This window comes from Schistocerca serialis, chromosome 3, assembly GCF_023864345.2.
Source record: "Schistocerca serialis cubense isolate TAMUIC-IGC-003099 chromosome 3, iqSchSeri2.2, whole genome shotgun sequence".
NCBI lineage: Eukaryota > Metazoa > Arthropoda > Insecta > Orthoptera > Acrididae > Schistocerca > Schistocerca serialis.
This window is the reverse complement of record NC_064640.1, coordinates 415,042,571-415,053,617: the sequence shown is the minus strand read 5'-3', so window position 1 is coordinate 415,053,617 and position 11,047 is coordinate 415,042,571.

Sequence of the window (11,047 nt, the reverse complement as noted above, 5' to 3'; positions counted from 1 at the left end):
TTGAGATTGTTATTTATCGTGGGATGCATGTACAGTCAGACCGATGTTCTCCAATTATGGATTAAAGTTAAGTATTACAGCAACTGCGTCCGTTTTTCTAAGTTCTAATTTCCTTGTCATTTTCCAGACCTCACGCCAGCCTGCGTGAGCTTAAACGCGTGCCTTTCGGCTTCCTCCAAACCCCGTGAATTGGCTCCTGCCAATTCACAACAACGAGTATACCGTTTCGATATAAAATAAGTTTGAAAATCGTATCACTTTCATATATCCCGTTTCATGGTGTACACACAGACTGAGAAGAGGGTACTAACGTCAGTCCCTGTTGTAATTATGGCATCACATACTATTTTCGTCAGACTACAACAACGGTTGCGAGAAAGTAATACGTTCTGAACCAGAGATGTTGACCGTGGTGCTCCACGGACGCACCGTGCTATCGACGCACTGAAGACGACGTCCATCGTCATGTAGAAGGGAACCCGACGGCCAGTACTCGAAACATTGCCCATGCTTGAGCTCCTGTGGAGCATTTTCTCCTCTGCGAGTGTACCGAGAAGCGGGAGATTAGAAAGTGATCCGTATTGTACATCCAAAAGGTACATTTACGGCGACGAACACGTTTCTCCCAACGAGGGACCAGTTGGTTGATACCGTCACTGCAGAATTTGACTTCGTTGACGGAGCCACAACTTCTCCTCTGCTTGCACCGCTTCATCACTATCAAAGTGAAGGTCTTCGTCAAGTTTTGGAAACAGATGAAAATTGGATGGGGCCAATTGTTGACTGTATGGAGGATGAAATGGTTCAAATGGCTCTAAGCACTATGGGGCTTAACATCTGAGATCATCAGTCCCTTAGACTTAGAACTACTTAAACCTAACTAATCTAAGGACATCACACACATCCATGCCCGAGGCAGGATTCGAACCTGCGACCGTAGCAGCAACGCGGTTCCAGACTGAAGAGCCTAGAACCGCTCGGTCACAGCGGCCGGCATGGAGGACGATTGATGACAGTGAACCCAAAGTGCTGAATTGTTGCAGATGAAGAAGATGGTGCTTTATGTGTGGACGAACTCTTCAAATTTGAAACCCGATTAATTACGCTGTTTCTCACGCACAAACATAGTTACATTGTCCATTGCCATGTTACACGCTACAGAGGGCTGCAAATATGTAGGCATAAAGATATAGAATGTCAATGTTTCATTTAAAAAGCTTTAAGAGTTTCCACACTTTTCAGCACGCCGTCGTAACTTTAAATCATGAATCCCCCATAACGTCATTTACTGACAAATCACTATTTTCGTTATCATTTAGGAGCTATGGCTCATTAGAGTGTTTACAAACTACGATATATTTTAAAATGTCTATTTTTTTACTTCAGTCGAAATACGGTTGTAACAGTACTTCATTTTCAGAGATAAGCATACCAGGGAAACAGAGGTGCTACCTAAAACTGAAATAATAACACTTACAAAACGTGAGTGTGGGATTAAATGTCATCAGTGAAATGGCACATTTAAATCTACAATAAATCATTTATTTATCTCCAGCATTTATTATCTTGTTTTGCTCGTTTGACCTTATGCAGCGTATGTTATCGCAACAGCGGATCACGACCTGTTGACGTCTCTCCCGGGGCATTGACAAGAAGAGAAACAGTCTGCTGGAAGCACTAAAGTACTAAGTGCAAACACATTAATGTTTGTGAAAATTTCAGTGCCAATAAGGATGCTCCTACTAGCTACTCACGGTACATGGCGGAGGGTGCATCGGGCTGGACGGCCTAGTTACTACTCATGCTCCACTCGCAAAAGGTGCACACGTCGAATGACTGACGGCAAATCTCAGTCATTTTGTGAGACACGTCTGGGAGGAAGCGGTTTGTTTCGTCTTGATTCATGCTCTCACCCATTTTTAACAGTTAAGCCTGTCAATGATCTACAGTGTGTCTCTTGTAAAGCATGCTGTTGGAATTGCTTCAACATCTCAGTAACACAGTCGTGTTTGATAAACTAACCGTTGACGAAAACCGATACTCTTCTTTGCATCTTCACTACCCCGCTGTTAACATTTTAACATAACACCCGCAGTGAAAGGAGGGCAAAACGATGTCGAGATTCTGTGAGTTCGTTTTTATCCATTTATTCACGTCTTAACTGCCCTGAACCAATGCTCTTTTATTGTGACCAGAATGTTAATGGAATATTAACCTTTTGTAGCACAAAGATAGCACTTTCCAACATTTTCTTTCATGAGTCTCATTTGCCTGTCTTATATGACACAGTGGATTTGTCCTCGTAAAAACGTTTGTTCATTTGTAAAAATTTAGCAATAATTTCTTACTAGTTTTGGCACTTCTCGTTATATTTGAGTGATAATAAGTGAAGTTCTCCGTCGTCACGCCACGAATGGCCTACCGGGACCATCCGACCACCGCGTCATCCTCAGTGGAGGATGCGGATAGGAGGGGCGTGGGGTCAGCACACCGCTCTCCCAGTCATTATGATGGTATTCTTGACCGAAGACGCTATTATTCGGTCGAGTAGCTCCTCAATTGGCATCACGAGGCTGAGTGCACCCCGAAAAATGGCAACAGCGCATGGCGGCCTGGATGGTCACCCATCCAAGTGACGACCACGCCCGACAGCGCTTAACTTGGGTGATCTCACCGGAACCGGTGTAACCACTGCGATAAGGCCGTTGCCGCAATAAGTGAAGTAGCTATAATAATAACAATAAATAATAATAATAATAATAAAAGAATAATGACTCGATTGAAGGAAAAATAGGTAAAAATTGTTCATTAGTGCCCGAAGATGAGACACGTCAGGAGCCGGATACTGCATTCGACTTTCATGGAAATCTGTCAGGTCTTGGAAATGTATCGGGAAATGTATCAGAGACACAAGATCTGTAGTTTTGTCATCTGATGACGACTGAAACGTGACGGTTCCACAATTACTTCTGCCACAACCAAGAAGTAATCCTTCTCCACGCGATACAGATGTGTTTGAGCTCTTGCCACCTGCGGCAGCTTTTGAAGAAGCATTTTGGTTAGGCAAAGACGATCAACCACACCAGTTCTTCATAAACTACATCACAGCAGGGATTTTTGAACTGATCTCCACATGTACAACTCAGATGTCATTCATTGATACTGGAAAGTCACTAAACACAACAGCTGAGGAAACAAAGGTATCTTTAGGAATAGCTGTTAAGATGTGACATCTTGGCTATCATAGAATGCATACAACACCTTCTGTTACATAATTTCCGTGTACTGGTTTCCTTTTCACGAAAAGTTCACAAAATATAAAATCAGTATACTACCCAATCCATTTTTATAGTTTGCTTGTCTTGAACGTCAGTGTGTCGTATAGGACTCATCGTTTCTTTGGAAAAGATAGCCAATAATTTTTTAGAACTTTTACATTTTCTTAACCTTATTCGTCATGTGATTAAAAGCAATAGAAATATTACATGGGTAAACGTATTTTTCCGCTAATGCATCTGAAAAGGTTAATCCTACCTTATAAGGATGCTAAACTGACGACCATTACTTCAGAAAGAAAGTTTTGCAGTCTACCGCAATCAAATGTAAGTTATATTTTCATAGGATTCTTCCTATGGATCTCAGTCTAGCGTATACGTTCGTTAGATCTCCTGTTCTGTGACCTTCTCATCTTACATCTGTCCTGACATATATTTCTAAGTACTTCTAGATACAACAAAAATCACACCCCTAAAAAGACCTGATAATTCATACAAAACGCTAACCAGAGAAATTACATTAAAAAAGAAAACCGTCTGCAAACTAACAAACTATATGAGAAAACTATTCGACAAAGTAAACACCATACTAAAAAACATAAACGTGAAATTACCCTTCATAACAACAAACAATTTTAGGAAAAAACTGCGTTCAGGAAAATCCACACTCCTGAAATATTTAAACCCTAGAATTTACAAAATTAACTGAAATAACTGCACAGGATTTTATATAGCACAGACGGGAAGAAATTCCATCGTCAGATTCAGAGAACATATCAGAGAAACAAATAACAACCAATCCACCTTATTCACGCAGCCAAAAATGAAAAACACGAAGAGGGCAACATTGAAAACTCACTATAAATCCTGCACTAAATTCCCAAAGGTCTAGTCATGAATATTTTGGAGGAATCTGAAATATATATACACACTAATGCTTATAACCACGATATACCAAATGAACAAACTCATTTCAAGCAAGAACACACAGTTTCTTCTTTAAAAAAAATATTGAAATTTTATACAGCGATAATGGATAACCAAAACACCAGAGATTACAAACACAGCAATAACAGCTCCGTAGATACACGACCCACAACAACATAAATATCTTCGAATAAACAACTAGCTGTCAAACTTAAATTCCTGCGGCTGTCAAAATAATAAAAAACGTGTTATAATATAGGTGTAACATCAAATCATATAACAACTTTAAAACGTTACTGAAAAAATATTACATCCTACAACAACTTACAGCAGCAATAATTTACTCAGAGTTGGCATATATCCGTTTGCAACGCTAGGACGTGTGTACAACATCCGAGGTAAGAAAAACTTTATAAATGATATATTATGCAAAAGATAAATAAATGCGATTGTTTGCAGATTTACTGACGAAGGCGACAAGGCCGAATAGGCTTATATTCAAAAACAAAATATCAAGCTGCATACTGTTTACTATCTCTCTGAATAATCTCTTACTTCTAGATATTTTACAAAATGTTTCAGATGGCTCTGAGCACTATGGGACTTAACTTCCGAGGTCATCAGTCCCCTAGAACTTAGAACTACTTAAACCTAACAAACCTAAGGACATCACACACATCCATGCCGGAGGCAGGATTCGAACCTGCGGCCGTAGCGGTCGCGCGGTTCCAGACTGTAGCGCCTAGAACCGCTCGGTCACAACGGCCGGCGATATTTTTCAATTATTGCTGTTTGCAGTAGCCAGTTTGCAGTTTAGCCACACGCTCTGTATCACATATATACTCAGCAAATTGCTATGAGGTGTGTGGTAGAAGTCACTTTTCACTGCACCATATATTGATAAACCAAAACATTATGAATGGCCCATCGTCCATCCCGAGACTGAATGGCGCCTATTGGCTTTTCGGGCACGTTGCACGATAATTAAAGTATATTAAGCCGAACAGAGAGGAATGGGGAATCATTCTGGCCACGGTACGGACCGCGAATGAGAAATCCGCTGACGTAAGCGACACTGATGAAGTGCAGATTGTTATGGCCCGGCACGTGGGACAGAGCATCTCGGAAAGGGCGAAGCTGCTCCGCTGTTCGCGGGCACTGTCTTCAACATCTATGAGAAATTGCTAACCGACGGTGAAACCACTACTAGGCGACAAGATGCCGGATGTCCAAGCCTCATCAGAGAACGCGGAAGTCTGAGGCTCGTCCGCTCTGTAAATCAAGAGGCACGGTCATCTGCGGAGGATCTTACGACTATGTACGATGCTGGCGCAGGCACAGGTGTTTCGGAGCACACCGTCTACTCCACATTCTTGTAAGTGGCGGTCCGCAGCACACGAGCCCTAGGTCTTCCGATGTTGACCCAACGACATCGTCAATAACGAAATTCATCCAATCTGCTTATAAATATATTGCGGCAGATAGAAAAAAATATTACTTACGAGATTAAAATGCCACAGTATGGTGAGAGTATTACAAGAATTCCCAACATATAATCAGGAAACGGAAATGTACATTAACTTTTGTGTTCGCAACAGAGGAGAAAAACACTGAAGAGGCAAAGAAACTGGTATAGGCATGTGTCTTCAAATACAGAGATATGTAAACAGGCAGAAGACAGAGCCTCGGGCGGCATCAACTATGTAAGACAAGTGTCTGGCGCAGTTGTTAGATTGGTTACTGCAACTGCATTCACAGGTTATCAAGATTTAAATGAGTCTGAACATGGTGTTGTAGTCGCCGCACGAGGGATGGGACACAACATCTCCCAGGTAACGATGAAGTGTGGATTTTCCCGTACTACCATTCAACAAATGAACCTTGAATATCAGGAATCCGGTAGAACATCAAGTCTCCGACATCACTACAGTCGGAAAATGATCCTGCAAGAACGGAACCAACGACGACTGAAGAGAATCGTTCAACGTGACAGAACTGCAACCCTTCCGCAATTTTCTGCAGATTTCAGTGCTGGGCCATCAACAAGTGTCAGTGTGCGAACAATTCAACGAAATATCATCGATATGAGGTTTCGGAGCCAAAGGCCCACTCGTATACCCTTGATGACTGCACGACCAAAGCTTTACGGCTCGCCTGGGCCCGTCAACATTTACATTGGATTGTTGATGACTGGAAACGTGTTGCCTGGTCGGATGAGTCTCGTTTCAAATTGTATCGAGAGGATGGACGTTGCACGGGTATGGACATAACCTCACGAACCCATGGACCCTGCATGTTAGCAGGGGACTGTTCAAGCTGGTCGAGGCTCTGTAATGGTATGGGGCGTGTGCAGTTGGAGTGATATGGCACCCCTGATACGTCTAGATACAACTCCGACAGGTGACACGTACGTAAGCATCCTGTCTGATCAGCTGCATCCATTCACGGCCATTGTGCATTCCGACGGACTTGGGCAATTCCAGCAGGACATTGCGACGCCCCACACGTCCATAATTGCTACAGAGTGGCTCCAGGAACACTCTTCTTAGTTTAAACACTTCCGCTGGCCACTAAAATCCCCGAACGTGAACATTATTGAGCATATCTGGGATGCCTCGCCACGTGCTGTTCAGAAGAGATCTCCACCCCCTGGTACTCTTACGGATTTATGGATAGCCCTGCTGGATTCACGTCGTCAGATCCCTCCAACACTACTTCAGACATTAGTCGAGTCCATGCCACGTCCTGTTGCGGCACTTCTGCGTGTTCGTGGGGGCCCTACACGATATTAGGCAGGCGTACCAGTTTCTTTGGCTCTTCAGTGTATTTAATAGCAAAAGGTTCACGTCCCAGTCAAATTAATGTAATCACTGCCTGTATTCGACATCATTGTGCAATAACCACTCACAGACGGTATGTGGTAACACTAGAAGTGTCAGGGGGACACGGAAAATAGTGCAGCCAAAACAGCGCAGCCAATATCGTTATACAGGAATGGAGCGATTTATCTGATGTCCAGACGAGCATGATCATTGGCTTTTAGACCAAGCGTGGATTCATTTGCGAAAAGGCTAATTTTGCAACCTGTTCGTGTGTCGCAGCGGTTAAAGTATACCGTGCTTGGCAAAATGCCACCGTGCAAAACTGGCGCCGAGGCAAATGGGGCGCACCACGTGCCGTAGATGGCAGGGGTGAACGACGGCTGTGGAGGTGTGTTCGGGAGAATCGACGTGCAATCGTTGAGCAAGTGACTACCCAGCTGAACAAAGGGGCTACCAACAGCGTCTCCTCAATGACTGTTCAGCTAACGTTGCTGCATATAGTCCTCGGCAGCAGGCGCCTGGTTCATGCACCCATGCTGACTGCTGGTCATCAGCGACGATGGTGGAATTTGCATGCAAATAATGGAATAATGCTCTGGGGTAACTCACCGTTAAAAAAGAAACCTTTCACTGGTCAAAAACGTGCTGTTTGAATAATATGCGATACTCATCTACTATCACCTTGCAGACATCTCTTTAAGGAACTTCCTGGCAGATTAAAACTGTGTGCCGGACCGAGACTCGAACTCGGGACCTTTGCCTTTCGCGGGCAAGAACTCTACCAACTGAGCTACCCCAGCACGATTCACGCCCCGTCCTCACAGCTTGAAGGAGTTGGGAATTCTGACTGCTGCTTCGCCGTAAATTTATTCCCTCATGAAGTTTGTTCCACTACAGTTCAGAAGGAACAATCATGAACATAATTACAATAACATCCGTTACTCCACATTAAATTGTCTTTAGCACAAAAAGGGATGTACCATGCTGCAACTAAAATTTTTAATCACTTACCCAGTGATATAAAATGTTTGACAGACAGAAAAGTAAAATTAGAAAACAAATCAAAAAAGTTTCTCCTTGGCAACACCTTCTGTTCCGCAGAAGAATTTCTTTTATTGTAATGTGTAGAAAATAGTGGGTAGGAATTACTAATTTACATCAGTAATAATAAGAAGAAACAAAAACAAAAAAACATTATAAATGTTCAGCATGTAGCCATATTTACAGATTATACCGATGTGAACATAAAAGACTCGTACCATATCATTACGATTTATCATTCAAAATGATCCATGGAACATGAAGCAAGTAATTGTTGTCACTCTTGTCATTTAGCCGCGCGGAGTTGCCGTGCGGTTTGAGGCGCCATGTCACGGATTGCGCGGCCCCTCCCGCCGGATGTTCGAGTCCTTCCTCGGGTATGGGTGTGTGCGTTGTTCTTAGCATAAGTAATTTTAAGTAGTGTGTAAGTCTAGGGACCGACGACCACAGCAGTTTGGTCCCTTAGGAATTCACACACATTTGAACATTTTTTGTCATTTAGGATGGTCTCAGGTTGTTTCCTTTGGCGTGTTTCAAGTATGTGCAGGTTTTAACCTTGTTACGTTGTAAGTAGGCTGTTTATGTTTTCTCTATGTAAGTAGGCTGTTTATGTTTTCTCTATGTAAGTAGGCTGTTTAGGTTTTTTTATTGGTAACGCCACCTCTGTATGAAAATCACTGGCTGTGCTGTGTGCAGTCTGTGGCTGCTTTGCATTGTTGTAATACTCGCCATTGTAGTGTTAGGCAGCTGGATGTTAACAGCGCGTAGCGTTGCGCAGTTGGAGGTGAGCCGCCAGCAGTGGTGGATGTGGGGAGAGAGATGGCGGAGATTTGTAATTTGTCATGAACTGCTATATTTATATATGATGATATCAAGGTAAATACATTGTTTGTTCTCTATTAATATCTTTCATTTGCTAACTAACCCTGTCAGTAGTTAGTGCCTTCCATAGTTTAAATCTTTTATTTAGCTGGCAGTAGTGGCGCTCGCTGTATTGCAGTAGCTTGAGCAGCGAAGATTTTTGTGAGGTAAGTGATTTGTGAAAGGTATAGTTTAATGTTAGTCAGGGCCATTCTTTTGTAGGGAATTTTGAAAGTCAGATTGCGTTGCGCTAACAAAATATTGTATGTCAGTTTAAGCACAGTCGTGTATAAATTGTTCAAAGGGGACGTTTCAACGTTAGTTCTGATTTACGCTGCCGTAACCATTTTGCAGTTTGGTTCCATGTGTCAGACACAGCATTCCTCGAGGGAAAGCCGACTAAAAGCTTGCTCAGCGACACAAAGGGAAGACTGGAAAGATCACATTACCAACTCGAGCCAGTACGCTGCTGATGCAGCCACCCCCAAGGTAACTTGAAGGACGACATGAGTCTTGGCGTGGAGGCAACTGTCGTCAGTAATACTGTAGTTCTGATGATCCGTTGATCATCTGTGCTCGGGATTCGAGAGTGATATATTGCCATACTGATAATGTAAGCTTATCGTAAGTCGGTGGAACGACGAACGGTACCTAGCGAGTTTCAAGAGGGGTCATCGGAAGGATTCGCATAATTATAGGCTTGTATAGCTGACGTGAAACTGTTTTAGAATCGTGTAACATGTTTACGCTCACGATTTTGATGTTTTTGGAGAACAAGAGCTTCCTCTACAAAAATCAACACGGATTCCGCAAACAGAGATATTGCGAAATTCATCTCGCTCTCCAGAATGATATTTTCACTCTGCAGCGGAGAGTGCGCCGATATGAAACTTCCTGGCAGATTAAAACTGTGTGCCCGACCGAGACTCGAACTCGGGACCTTTGCCTTTCGCGGGCAAGTGCTCTACCACAGCTACCGAAGCACGACTCACGCCCGGTACTCACAGCTTTACTTCTGCCAGTACCTCGTCTCCTACCTTCCAAACTTTACAGAAGCTCTCCTGCGAACCTAGCAGAACTAGCACTCCTGAAAGAAAGGATATTGCGGAGACATGGCTTAGCCACAGCCTGGGGGATGTTTCCAGAATGAGATTTTCACTCTGCAGCGGAGAGTGCGCTGATATGAAACTTCCTGGCAGATTAAAACTGTGTGCCCGACCGAGACTCGAACTCGGTGGTAGAGCACTTTCCCGCGAAAGGCAAAGGTCCCGAGTTCGAGTCTCGGTCGGGCACACAGTTTTAATCTGCCAGGAAGTTTCATCTCGCTCTGTTCGGCTATGACATCCATAGCGCCATAGACAAAAGACGCTCAGGTTGATGACGCGTTCCTTGACTTCAGGAAGTCAATTGATACAGTACCGCATTGTCTTTTAGTAAACAAAATGGGAGCTTAGGGAATACCGGAGTACATTTGTGATTGGATTATGAACTTGCTTTCAGATGGAACTCAGCACGTCGTTCTTAGCAGAAAAAATCAATAAATATAAAGATAATTTCACGAGTACCCCAGAGAAGTGTTATAGGACCATTACTGTTACAACTGATGTCAATAATCTGATAGATAACGTTGGAGACACCGCGAGGCTAATCACCGAAAATGCTGTTGTCTGTAGGAAGGTTGCAAACACTGTAGCGAAATGCAACGAAACCTGCAGAATATCGACAACTGGTGCAGGTATTGGTAATTAACCCTGAACTAAAAAAATGTAAAGCAAAGTAAATGTAATGTAATGGAAAGTATAAATATGCAAATAGATCCACTATTATTCAAGTAGACTATTAGCGACAAGTCACTGAAAACAATAACTACCTAAAACAGCTAGGAGTAACCTACGAAGCGACCTATAGTGCAATCACCATATAAGACAAACTGTAATGAAAATAGATGCCAGGCTGATTCGTTAGAAGAATCTTAAGGAAATGCATTCAACAAGGAAAGAAGTCAAAATTTCAAATTGACGTAGCCACACTGTTTGCTGAGTACCTGGATTACGCGTTTCGATTATATATCATTTTCGTAGGTTGAAGGGAAAATATACATACTAAATTAGTACAGTATCA